General features: G+C 34.6%; 1 protein-coding gene across 9 annotated transcripts in view; it reads left to right on the plus strand.

Moving 5' to 3' along the window:
- LOC138701479 (uncharacterized) overlaps positions 1-14749 on the plus strand; it is a 316721-nt gene that overhangs the window by 216363 nt on the left and 85609 nt on the right. The gene's annotated exons all lie outside the window — the stretch shown is intronic.

The following is a 14749-nucleotide window of genomic DNA, read 5'->3' on the forward strand; positions in this document are numbered from 1 at the left end:
ATAGATTTTAAAAAATCTTTCTTCAAGATGGTTTATTTTAATTTTAATTTTATCTTTATTGTTATTTTTATTTTTACATTTATGCATCCATTGATTACCATTAGCCTACAATTTAATTTTCTTACTTTAAATTTTGTAGTATTATTATTGTAAATTTTAATTGTATTCAAATTTTAATTCTGTTTATTCTGTATTATTATTGTATCGCTTGTGCTGGGCTATCATTAGCCCCTGGCTGTTGACCTGCACATTAACAGTATAATAAATAAATAAATCAGCAGCAGCACCACCACCACCACCACCAGCGCAAAATGTTTCTCAGCTATATACTGGTATTGTACTATAATGTGTTCATATCTCAATACCGATTAATAAATACCTGGTGTTTCAGAATTCAACTAAAGAAATTTATCTGGTTATGGAGGGTTTGTAGACAAGCAATTTGATATAAGGAACCCAGGGTCTCCGACGAAAAATATCTGAGTCATCAGTTGTTAAAGTTGTTCACATTTGATACTCATATTCCAGTATTAAAACGAAACAGAGGTGTGGAATGGAATGCGATGGCTTCGGACCTTATTAGGGATTGCATGAAGCCCAACTGTTAAGGGGTTAGTTACAGCTTACGGCAGTAAAATTTTGGAAATATTCAACATTTTTTTCCGCCATTACTGTATCTTGTACAATAATGAAAATTAGTATGTGTAAAACACTGTCCTTCTGCTATATGAAAAAAAAATATCTTTACGATTTAAAAAATTATGTACATTTTTTTTTCAAAATTTAGGTCACTGTGCAGTGATGAAGCGTTTCCCTCATAACTAAAAAAATATCCAACATTCTGTGATGAAATTTTTTGTGTGTACTTATGCATGTAATATCTACAATATGATGAAAAATTACTTCTCTACCTTTTATTGATTGTCTGATAAAAAAAATACATTCATTTTTAGAAATGGTCAAATATCAGTATTTTCTTCTAACACAAAATAAAAAAGATATTATTTATTAAGGAATGTATTTGAAAGAGCATGATATTACACGAGTTTCAGCAATAAAATAAAAGAGAGAGAACATAAAAAAGTTAACAAGTTTATGAGTCATGAAGGAAACGCTTCATCACTGCACAGTGAAGTGCCACCGCTTTGAATTTTGAAAAAAAAAAAAAATAGGCCTATGTATATTTTTTTATATCGTAAATATATATATTTTTTTTCATATAGCAGAAGGACAGTGTTTTGCACATACCAATTTGCATTATTGTACAAGATACAGTAATGGAGGAAAAAAATGTTGAATATTTCCAAAAAATTTACTTCTGTAAGCTGTACCTAACCCCTTAAAACGAAATAGAGGTGTGGAATGGAATGCGATTGCTTCGGACCTTATTAGGGATTGCATGAAGCCCAACTGTTAAAAACTAATCACTCGCGTTTTCAAAATTTAGCCTTCACAGAATCTGTAAAACTGCCGGCAAATAATGAGACAGCGCGCCACTGCAGAGCTTGTTTTGTTACTCTACCTATTTTAGAATGACATTAAAGTAGTATATTCGAGTATGACCGTCTTTTTTTATCCAAATACCTCTTAATTTATTGATGAGATATCTGAATTCTTTCTTTTCTGAACCAACGAAAAACATATTTTAGTATTTATTGTGCTTTCGGTAAGAGTATACTGTATAGTACTAGCCATTGATTCATTACAGTTCACTTGAGATCAAGTTAGTCGTAATGGACTCCTATGGAGCTCAGTTAGGTATTTGTTAAAAACGCGCTTGCGTTTGGTTGCAAATGTGACGAGTATATGATCTTTTCGTGTTCTGTATTATTATTTTCATGCATATTTGTCCCATTGTAATGTTTAAGTTGTATGAAATTCGTTTTACGTAGTTTCTAATGGATAATCCGGAATAATGAATAAACTTTAGAAAAAGTAGGCCTACTTAATTTATCTCAGAAAAATACTGTACTTAGGCGCAGGTCGTTACTTTGAACAATTCCTGTAACTTTTTTTTTCCAACTGAAGCGAGTAATATGTTTTCCTTTATTACAGTATACCCATAGTACTGTAATGTACAATAATTTTTTAATATTGCTTACTTCCTTCTCTAAGGAAGACGAAAAGGAAAATTTCTTTCTTTTTTCATTTATAAATTTTATTAAAATATTTTCTATTAAACAGAATTCTGGTGTGCACAGTTTATGTTGGTACACTACAAGTTGATTGATACACATACTGTGACTTGTCCAGAGTAATGTATATGCATTTCTCAAACTACATTCCTTCTTCTAAACAATTACTGTCATTATTACGTACATTACAAAATAACGAGAGCTCTCTTTTCGATGTTTCAGTAGTTTAAAATTACATACCTTAAGATTAAAAAAGTATATACCTGCTGAAGTTTGAATTTTCGACCTCAACCTCTGACAGAAACCGCCTACAATGTTTACCTATTGTGCCACAGAGACATAGAAATATTTTATCCGACACATTTCCAAATGTATCGCTATGCGACGTGCAGGTTCAATCAGTGGCATACTGGCCCAAAAATATTTCACGGCATTACGCGCAAGCTTGAACCCGCAGACCCCTAGTATCTCTATCTCAAAATACTTACTTAGGACCCCTCTACAACCCCTTAAATTTCTTCTGTTGAATTCTGCAACACCCTGTCTGTAACGACATACCGTACATAGGCCTATTACACAGAAGACAGAAAATCTTTCAATTGCCACAGTGTGTAATTTCAAGCAGCTACCCGGCCAAAAATATTTCACACCCCTGTCTTTAATGCTCAATTCTTGAACAGACGTGTTTATAACACTCCACAATATAATAATAATTATTATACGCAATATTCTACAATCTACACCAGGGATGAAAAACTGTGCTACAATTGTGGCACATGTCACAAGCGGGAACACGTGACTCATCCCTTCCTTTCACCCCCACACGATATTGGATTTGGTAGGGAAGAGGAAATGTGTATTCAGTGTGCTTGCGGACATCACAGATACGTAATTAAAGGCCGGGGGATTGTGGACGGGGAACAAACTCTTTCCCCATGCTTCCACGCCTCTCTTCCCCAGTTCTGCATCCCTGGTCTACACTATGAATGACTAGTTTTATTTTTCAAACAGTAGCCTACTCATGGCCTTCTGTAATCCCTCAAACAATTTAATACTCTATTTAAATTAATATACCTTCTCTGCATAAAGTTAAAATTAAAAGAAAATAATACAGTAACGAATAAATATTGACCTTTCCACACACAGAATTGATAGAACAGTTTTAAAAAAATGTAAAAATAAGTATATGCTGTAATTTAAGAAAAATTTATTTTTGACACACCTGTATACAGGAGAATATAAATTTTCTTAAATTATGTGCAAAATATTAGCGATATGCAACTAATATCCTCTGATTCAAGTTCTGGCTGATATGTACATCTATTATCAGGCAGTACATCTCTCTTGACGATATGTGTCAGAGGAATAACAATTGTTTGTATGCATCTGAAGTCTGACTAGTGTAATATGTAGCTAATGGGCGATATATGCAATGGAGGGGGAAAGGAACTGGCCACCCTACACCATTCTCTCCTGCCCTAGTTGCCTCATAAGTGGTGCCTTCTTCGAACAGTTGACTAAACAACAGCAATGCATCTAATAAATACATTATAAAGTTATTAGCAATATTCTTTGCTTATTGTTCACTCAGTGTAGCCTATGTATAATTTTTGTAAACATAATACTGTATGTTCATATTCTTACTTGACGTTGCTGCTGAAGTGCTTATTTACTTTTTTTTACCTACATATTGTACGAAGTATTATAGAGGAACAATTGTAATGCTGCAAAAAAATCTATTTGGATAGTTTCATGGAAATACGCGTTTTCAATATCCCTGATATCGAGAAAGATATTAATGGACGTGCTATTTTTCTATCTGTGTACATTGATTAATCCTGAACTACCTATCGCATTTTGTTCATATTCAGTTATGCACGAGAATACTGGCGTCATACCGTGTCTTCCACTTTCTGTTCTATTTCACGTACTTTAAATGTGAGAACTATGTTGCTGACGTATCAGAAAATTAGCATTGCTGTATAAGCATATTAACGTCAAAATATGTATACCAGTATAAAATAAACTGACTTTTAAAACTTGTCAGTTTTTATAGTAGGCCTGTCTTTCACACTACAACAGAGCTAAAATAAGCTACTGAGATGTCTTCGTGCTCAAAATCCCTAAACTCACAGAAACAGCAGATAGAAAGATTCCTCTTTCTGGTAAAAAGTATTGAAATGTGATTGTCATTAACTCATTATATTGTCTGTATTGTAGATGAAATAAACATTGAAGCTCACGTGAAAATGAAATTAACATTTTTCGTGTAATATACGTTAAATTACATGCATACATACATACATACATACATACATACATACATACATACATACATACATACATACATACATAGGAAAATGTAACAGTTATTCTTTTGAGAACATAATCCATGATCTTGACCATGGATTCTCTGTGATCTCCATTAATTATATAGGCCTATATCACCATATAGCAATTTTACGGAATATGATAACACTTTTTCCATAGAAATACGTACTTCAGATTCCTTAAACACGTTTTGACTCTTTTTTTTAACGTTTGCCTACGTGACTTTTAACCCGTTTATTGGTGAGGTGGTGATTATGAGTATCCCAGCCATTGTAAGAAAAGAAGCCTGCGCCAGGTGGATGTGCGGAGATATTTTTTTTTTCTTTTTCATTGCTTATTATGCTGCCTGCTTCCCTAATTTTGAAGAAAACCTAGTTAAAACAAATAAAAGTACTTGATTATATAAATTAAAAATTCAGTTTGATTATCTGAGTGCTACGATACAAGTTTCTAAGTTAGGGTAAGTGCAATTCCCACCTCACCAGTTACGTGACTAGAAAAATACCTCACCACTTACGCGTTAAGAATATTTTGTGTACAAAAGCTCAGAAATAATGTTTTTTAAATTAAATTATTTAGAGAGTATACTTAGATGTCTACAAGTGGTTAGTTTCTTGAATCTTTGTGTCTTTATTTCCAGATTAATACTGTAAGCTACTAATAGCTGTTTACTCAAAGAGCGAGCTTTTTTGTGGGGGGGGGGAATGCACCATATCATGGATCTAGAAACATCCAACGTTCCGGAGCTATGAATCGGTTGTCCATAATCAGGAAGGGCAAGGAAGATGGAACAAAAACCCAAAAATCTCACCCCATGTCGAACACCGTTAAGACCGTAAATTATATAAAGTATTTAAATTTGTTGCAGTTTACATTGCCAGATAGTATATTACAAATCTCTTAACTCATTTCTCTATGACTTTTCTCTGCATCTAAAATCATGTACTGCAGCCGCCTATGATTTTTACTACGATTAAGGCCTAAGCTTATAATGGTAGAGAGCTCGAATTCTATGTTGGGCCTGAATGTTTATCCGGTATTATTTTAACATCGTGTTACGATATTGTGTTAGGCGAAGTTACTGCTTTTTACTGACCTCACGCCACGTAGATCCGATGTCCTATAAAACCTGTGGATAAAACAACAATAAGTTCTACATTGCGTGCTAAACGAATGAATTAAATAAAAGACTTAGATGACTAAAGAAAGAAATGTATGAGGAAATAAAGATAGAGAGGCAGAAAGAACGAGAGACGTAAACACAGAGAAAAATTCGTAATATATAAACAACGACAGAGAAAACGAAAGAAGTAAATATGTAAGGAAGAGGACAAAAATATTGACAGGAATAACGAAGGAAATAGATACAGATAAATAAGAAATCCGAAGGAAATGAAGAAAAGGAAAAGCAAGCATGAAAAAAGAAAGAAACGAATTTGAAACGTTGGTCTTGCGAAAGAAAGAAACAGCGACAGAGAAACTAAAAACAAAAGAAAGTACATGAGCCGAGAGAATGAAAGAAGGAAATAAAAATGGAACAAATAAACATAAAAAATCGAAGAAATAAACACAAGCATAAAAATATTTATTTATTTATTTATTTATTTATTTATTTATTTATTTATTTATTTATTTATTTGTGTGTGTTTGTTGTTTGTATGCTTATTTATTTAAATGGTCACTGACCTATGTAAGCTCCAATCATAACAAAAGCGGGAAAAATGACAAAAGAAAATACAGAAATAAGAAAACCACAATGAAACTTTTATATCTAAGGCATTAGGATTCTGACTTCCTAATATATCTCTCTCAAATTGTTGTTTTTTGCAGTGCCGGGCAGGACATTAAATGTTCAGAGTCCATATTTGATAACTCAGAGTACAGATTGGGTTGTCTCATGTACCAATTCGATAGACTACATATTATTATGTTTTCTCAAGTAGTCATGGCCTGTACAGAGTCTAAATTTGGTAACAACCTTTCTCCTTGCCCATCGATGTTATTTTATCATTGATAAGAGTGTATTCCATTTACTGCCCTGTCGTCTAGTGTGTGAAGTTTGAAGATGAGTGTGTTGGTAATCATATGTACCAGATTTTATGCTGTACGATAAGAGGCTGCTCTTTCTGGATTTTGCAGAATGTAAGTACTATTTTTTTGAATGACTGTCGGTTTTTTCGTTCCCTGTCAATCCACAATGGGATGAAATCCACTGAAGTATAACAACACTATGAGCAACACCGTTATGATATGAAAACAGAAGGAACAAAAGAAGTGGATGTATAAAGCCTTGGTTTTTCTGAACCGACGCATGCGACGTGCGAGATGCGAGGCCCTCCTCGCACAAATCCGGACTATACGAGAGATAGTGAGTGGTTTCTATAGCTACGAGGTGCGCAGACCTCTCATCTCGCAGTTACAGAAACCAATCACTATCTCTCGTGTAGTCCGGATTTGTGCGAGGCGGGCCTCGCACGTCGCAAGCGTCGGTTCAGAAAAACCAAGGCTTAAAGAAATAACTTACACAAAACAGAAAGAAAAGAAAGAAAGAAATACGACCAAAAAAATAAAGAATCGAAGAAAAAGAATGAAATTGAAACAAAAAGAACGAACGAAAGGAAATATACACAAGGACGAAAGAAAAACCTATGAAGTAAAGAAAGAAAGAAAATGAAAATATAGTTTTAAAAAGAAATACATACAGAAAGAACGAAATAAAGAAAGAAACGTGGAAAAATGTAGGAGCGCAAAAAGGGGGGGGGGATTTAAATATGATTGAAGGAAGAGAGATAGAAATAACGAAAGAAAAACAGACAAAAGATGAAAGAAATGAATATAGATAAGAAGATCGAAAGAAGTAAATATTAGTATAAATAGGCACAAAGACCGAAAGAAAGCAATAATGACGAAAAAAGAGACAAAGTATAAAAGAACAAAAGAAAAGCCAAAAAAGAAAACAAAACAAACGAAATAAGGAAGTACATGCGACAAGAAAACGATATAAATGATTATGTGAGCTACGATATAGTGTTTGTGTAGTCTGTATACGCGCATATAGAAAGACCGAAAGCAGTAGCCTAATATTGAATAAAAACGTACGCCCCCGTATTGCCTCAAAAGTATTATTCTCATAATGAAACGTCGTTTTGACATACTCTTATAAATTAACAGTGGAAAAAGCTTCTAGAGAGACTGGCAGATCTTAGGAATGCCGTTCTACAACGCCAAAATAAAATAAAATAAAATGTAGGACTTTTTTCTGCTCATAACAAATTTCTATGCTACTCGTTACGTGTCAGGAAGCATTAAAAAACTACGCGATAACACTGCATTCCTGCGAAGATCAAATGCATCACACAATATTAACTCAAGTTACATCATTAATGAACTAATGGAATGTGCATGGATGCCTTTGCAGTCAAGATGTGTGGTGAATGAGAAGACTTCGAGATCGATCGTAACCACTGGATTTGGGTCGTCTCGTCGAGTGGGTGGACATGATCATGGGTATGCGGAACGTATCCATCCCAAGACGTTTCAAACTCCGGAAACTCAGGGTGGTTCTTGTTAATGCTTTGTGCTCGACCATGCATACGAAATTGCATATATAGTTTATATCTTGTCATCACTGCCTCGAATTAAAATAGACAAGAGCTCTGAAGTCAGCCAGCATCTGACTCAGTTTATACAGCAGTTGTAGACAGAGCAGTTCACTCAAACATGTGTTTCTGGTAAATAGTTCTTGTTTTCCCAAGATAAAATAACGACTAATTAACTTCTGTTCCTTATTACGTAAGTAGAATTCCATAGTTCAGTAGTATGCCGACCAGTATGTGCACTAAAACGTCTAAAACATCATCATAAGGTAGACTGTATATATATATATATATATATATATATATATATCTGTAATTTGATAACATTAAATTATTACTTTAAAACTTGTAATCTTTCACACTAACACTCTGATGCCCATTATTGATTAGCAAGCCCCGAATTTTTAGATTTTAAAAGACAAAAAAAAGAATGTTTCAATCTATGTTTTAGGATTCTAAATCTTCTATTTAGGAATTTATAGGTTTTTACGAAAAATAATAAATATAAGCAACATATTATTAATCTATTGCGATAACTAATAGACTTGCATTGAAATACCCATTATTATAATATTATTTTTTGTTTTTGTTAGTAACTCTATAGCATCTATTAGATGCCTTATGGTTGTGCTAACAGATGGAGTTACTTGTCAACAATGTGACGCTGAAACGTGTGTTCAAGTCAAGGCTTTTAAACTTATCATAGGTTGCATTATTACTGAGCTTGTTGGCGAGGGATCGACGGGGAAAGGAGAGCGATTCTGACGTCACAAGATAGCTAAGCGCGCCAAAGCTCAAATGCTTCAAAGCAGTATCTCGTGTTTTTTCTTGTTTATGTTGTTTTGAATGCATTATGCCAGGTAAAAGGTGTGCTGTTGCGGTATGCGACAATTCTAACGATAAAAATAAAGAGTTGTCTACCATTCCTAAAGATTTAGAAATTAGAAAACAAGTGGGTAATTGCGTGCAAAAGACAGGATAAATTCAGTCCTGATGCAAGCAGATTATGCTCTGATCATTTTAAAGATGACGATTTTGTTCCTGATTTTCGAGCAGCTTTAATGAAAATAAAGCCGAAACGACCGACAATGTTAAAGTCTATAAGTAAGTTTAAATAAATCACGTAGGTCTATATAAGTAGCCTATGCTAATACCAGCTTTATATAATTGGATTAGGTTCATCTATGTTAACGTACAAATTATTTTCTTTCTTTTGTAATCATGCTACTTATATAAAAAATACTAACTACTAATACTAATAGTTGCATACCAAAGGGGTGGAGGGTTAACGACTGATACCAACGATGTTTTTTCACTATAATTCTCGTTATATTGATTTTATATTAACGATTTATGACATTTTGTCATTATGGCATAATCAGTGGGTTAATCGTAATAGCCTCCAGTGACAGTTCATTGTTGAGTTATAATGATTTTTGTAAATGAACGTGTTGTTGACATTTCTTTACCGGTACATGCCCCTTTTTCCAAATTTTAGAATGAGGTATTAAAATCAATCAATGTTAGATTTTTTATAAACATCCATTTAAAACAAAAACACCACCATCTTGGCCCTCTTTAAATTTTAGTACATTATTCTATTTTTTGAAGGTTTAACCATGCCAACACCAGCATGGCTAAGTACTTTCAATAATACTGAAAAATTCTACAATGAGTTTCATGGCAAGAACACGATTAAAAAGGGGCGGAATATTATAAAAAGAACCAAAGAATATGTGGCAATGTTCGTACATAACGTTCTACGTGAAATTTTATTGTTGATTGTACGGTCAAAACTAGGTTCTTTATACGACTCTAGTATGTGAACACAAGACTGGAAACTAGCAGACGAAAACGGACGTCAGACACTGAGAGCAGACGAATAATTGTTAAGAAATACAGAAAAATAATGCAGTGGCAAGTACAGCTTTTATATACAAGGTATAAGCATTTTCAACGTATTTATTTTATTCCATGATACGTACACACTTGGTTTATATTCCTTGTAATGTTTTTATTTGAGGCGATTATGTTTATAATGCACGCTTATCATTGAAAATAAAGGACCAATCAGCATGGACTCTTCACCCGTCATCAGCCAACTAGCTATTTGATTGGCTATTGAAACACGAGATAACCTATTGAGAGTATAGAAGCCTTGTGTTCAGATTACTGCCCAGCGACAGTCCTGATGTATTTTTATATTTGTGATGATCGGTTAATTAATATTAACCCGGCACACTCACAATCACACTCACATTCATACAAATATAATATTATAAATGTAAAAAGTAGCCTGGTGATTCACATGGTGATGATGAAGTGTCATACGGAACAATTTACTAATATTAATACATATTAATAATCTATTACGTTTACAAAACTGTATTTTTATTAAATTATTACACCTGCAAACCACTCATTTAATTCATTTTTGTTTTCAGCCATGTAGATTCTGTGGCAGGGGATAGTAGCCCATCATTTAGTAAAAACAACGAGTTAGAAGATTGTAACTCATTGAGTAAGGAACTATAATCTTTTCATTGTAAGAATAATGCTGCAGTAAACGCGTGACTGTGAAATGAGGTTTCATTGGCCGCAGCTTGGCGCCACCGATTCTCAGTAAGGATCAAGATTATATATAGCTTTCTTGATAAGGATCCCGCCCACTGTTGTACATTCTGTTTCATGTTAAACATTACCCGTTACTCATCAAATTAGGCCTAACCTCACTACTGTGCATTCGTTTGCTTAGGAAACTGTTACTTTATAATTAATTACTTGGATTCCGCTCACTTATTATTATTATTATTATTATTATTATTATTTTATTTCAACACTATTTGTTTCTCTCCGCGTTTGAGAGGGTTTCCTACTCTTTGTGTTTAGTAACCACTTACACTGAGGATTCAGAAGCTATACTATCATGTGTTTACAACAAGCTCAAGTGGCGCCAGCGTATTACAAGAACATACTACCTTGGTATTACTCTTGGTATTCAACCACTTTCAAAGTAAATAACAAAATATAAAAGTAGCTTTCCTTTTACACATCGTTTTACATATGAGTGAATTTATATGTTTCATCGTATTTAACAAATAGAATTCAATTTTTAAATGTTATGGTTTCCAAATACGGAACTGTATCTTCCTGCGTCGTGTGAGTGTTTCAACTGGAAGCCAATCACGGGTATGACAGCCGTGCTTGTGTTTACATTAGGATTTTTCTTACCGCGAAAAGATAAAGTTTGTTAAATTTTGCCCAGGACTCTTTTCTTTCAGGCTTCATTTCGAACATTAAATCTTAAAATCGAGATCCTCACAGAGGATCACAGTTTAAGATTTTCCTGTACTGAAAAGTATATAACCGTTAGCTGGATTTGACCTTGCTAACTTCGAGTCCAGACGCTTGCATGCTACCACTATTCCGCTACGATAAGTTTAAGTTGCATGCCGACATTTAAAACGCGCAGAGAAAGTAAGGGAAATATATACAGGCCTATACAAGCAACAGAATGATCCTTAGTGTTTTTCACATGCTTGATAAAATATAATTACCTACATAACTTGCCCATCTGTAGAAAAGTTATTGTCGGTTGCAATCGACTCTCGCAATAGATCACTTATTGAGGATGTATATTTAGGCATGATCCCTTTAATTAAGCAAATTGAATTGTATTATACTAAATGGGCAACGACTCTGTCCGTAAATTAGTCTACACAACTGCTTCATTATGAGTGAACGACGAACACTCAAGTACAGTACCCCATTAGTAAAAAAAAAAGTCTGTATCAATAAGTCTAGTACTGGTTTACCGCTGTGGAGTAAATGTTAGCATGTCTGACCGTGGAACGAGTGGGTGCGGATTCAAATCCTAGTTCGGATAACTTACTTGATTGGGTTTTTTTTTCGGGGTTTTCCCTCAAACAATTGAAGCAGAATTGCTGGGTAACTTTCGGCTTTGAACCTCGGACTCATTTCTCCATTATTACTTCCCATATCATTATCCGTATCGTAGCCCGGGTTAAGTTCACGGTGCGGCGTGCTGTACTTATACAGACCCAAAACATCCAAGTTCCAATTATAACATATTGCGCATGCTGAGTAAGCACGACGATATATCGACTTAAAATATATTTCGTCATTGATTTTATGAAACCTCCTATGTGACAGTACAGAGCATAATTTTTCAGGAGGAAGGAAAAAGTAATTAAATATCAATAGACCTACACTGATTCTTGATGATGATGTCATCATATTCATCAACGTTTTCTACCGATTTATCTAATATTCTTCATTCATTCATTTAGTGTTCTGACCAAGGGCAGATCTTTCACTGCAAACCCGGCATTCTCTAATCTTTCCTATTTTCTGCCTTTCTCTTTGTCTCCTCATATGATCCATATATGGGGCGTTCAGAACACAAGAGAATCAAATCAAGGGAGATATTTCGTCTTTATATACCTTAGATGAGACTACTTTCAGAGCATAAAAGAATCATGTCCTCACAATCTTTACAATGGGCAGATCTTTAAAATCACACTCACCTTTAATAGGTGGTGAACTATACATAAAAACTTTAAGTCTAATTTTCTGAAAACTTTATTTTTGTAATTTGATTCCCTTGTGCTCTGAGCGCCATCTTAATGTCGTTTATCATCTAATATCTTCTTCTGCCCCGAACTCTTCTCCCGTTCCTTCCAGTGCATCCTTCAATAGCAGTTTCTTCTCAGCCACTGACCCAACCAATTCCTTTTTCTCTTCCTGATCAGTTTCAGCATAATTCTTTCTTCACCCACTCTTCCCAACACAGCTTCATTTCTTATTCTGTCTGTCCACTTCACATGTTCCATTCTTCTCCATATTCACATTTCAAGTGTTTCTAGTCGCTTCTCTTCAATTCGTCGTAATGTCCTCGTTTCTGCCCCATACAATGCCACACTCCATACAAAGCACTTCACCAGTCTCTTCCTTAATTATTTTTCCAGAGGTCCGCAGAAGATGCTCCTTTTTCTATTAAAAGCTTCCTTGACCATTGCTATCCTCCTTTTGACTTTCTGGCAATAGCTCATGTTACTGCTTATAGTACACCCCAAGTATTTGAAGCTGACCACTTGCTCTAATGCCTCATTTCGAATTCACAAGTTTGCTCTCTTTATTTTTCTTCTTATTTGCATTTATCTTCATCCCATACTGCTCACAACTGTCATTTAGCTCATGTAGCATTTTCATAACTGTTTTTCTTCCTTCTGAAAAAAAATTATGCTTTGTAATGTCACATAGGAGGTTTCATAAAATCAACGACGATTTGAATCTGTTCTATTAAAGATAACGCTACAGAATATAATCAGTGGTATAGTAAATCTGGCTTTGTCAAATTCAATTTTTTCCGAACATACAGTATACTTAGAACTAGTTATATTTATGGCGACAAAAATCTCCGAACTAAAAGAGAAATTATGTTGTAATTTAAAAATTCAATATTAAGGTATTTTATTGGATGTTTACGAGTCACTTGGACGGTACTTCATGATACGTTAAATACATGAAATTACGGCATTCAAAATGACGATTCAAGAGTCAGCGTTTTATGACGCATTTAGTGTTACGATAAATTAGTCATTTTCATTATTTCAGCTTAGAAAAAAGTACTACGTAAAGATTAATTTTTGGTTCAGCAGAATTTATCTGTATCTTTACCATTTTTAGAAAAAGGTATCTGTAGGTTTGGAGAAGTACGGTCAATACCATACAATGTACGTGTGCAGAGTGGCACAAAATCCCGTTACCCCCTATAAGTACATCAAATATACACACTATTTATGTAATTCCGGTCATAATGCAGACATACATCCACTTTACATTAACTTTGTGTCCTAAGTTCCAAACGGTCAGTATGTCCCCCATCATTCTCCTCACACAAAATAATGCGTCGCCAGATTCGGTGTGACATTGGCCTCAGCATGTAATCTGTTGAAAAGCGCGTCGCACGGCGTCCTTCAATTCATCAATGGTGTCATACCGTTCCTGTGTAACACTGCTCTTGATGAAACCCCAAAGCGCATTGTCACAGGTTTCCACAACGCTGGATTGGCCGTGGGCGACCCATCTTACCAGCTCCTCTCGACTGGCAACCTCGCAGCCCTGATCTCACAACCTATGACAATGTGTGCTTTGGGGTTTCATTAAGAGCAAGGTTGCACAGGAACGGTACGACACCATTGATGAATTGAAGGATGTCGTGCGACGCGCATTTCGACACGTTACATCAGCAATGCTGAGGCGAATGTCACACCGAACCTATCGACGTTTTATAAAGTGGATTATGTCTGCATTATGACCAGAATTACATAAATAGTGTGTATATTTCAGGTATTTATAGAGGATTACGGAACTTTGTGCCCACCCTGTACTTAGGGAGCGTCTATTAAACAATTTTATCAGTGGCCTTTATCCAAATTCCTAGTTCACATACAAGAATTTTAATTTACACTTGAATCAGCCAGCAGAGGGAGAAGTAAGATTTCGAATATTAACTTCGTTTAGTTCTACACATATTATGTGCGTCTTGAACTAAAATTGTAGTCTCGTTAGTAGGCCTACTGCACATTTGTTGAATGTATTCTTATCGTTTTCCCATTTAGAGTTCACTGAACTTACACAAGAAGTGTATACACATACATATTA

Source organism: Periplaneta americana, chromosome 6, assembly GCF_040183065.1.
Source record: "Periplaneta americana isolate PAMFEO1 chromosome 6, P.americana_PAMFEO1_priV1, whole genome shotgun sequence".
Taxonomy (NCBI): domain Eukaryota; kingdom Metazoa; phylum Arthropoda; class Insecta; order Blattodea; family Blattidae; genus Periplaneta; species Periplaneta americana.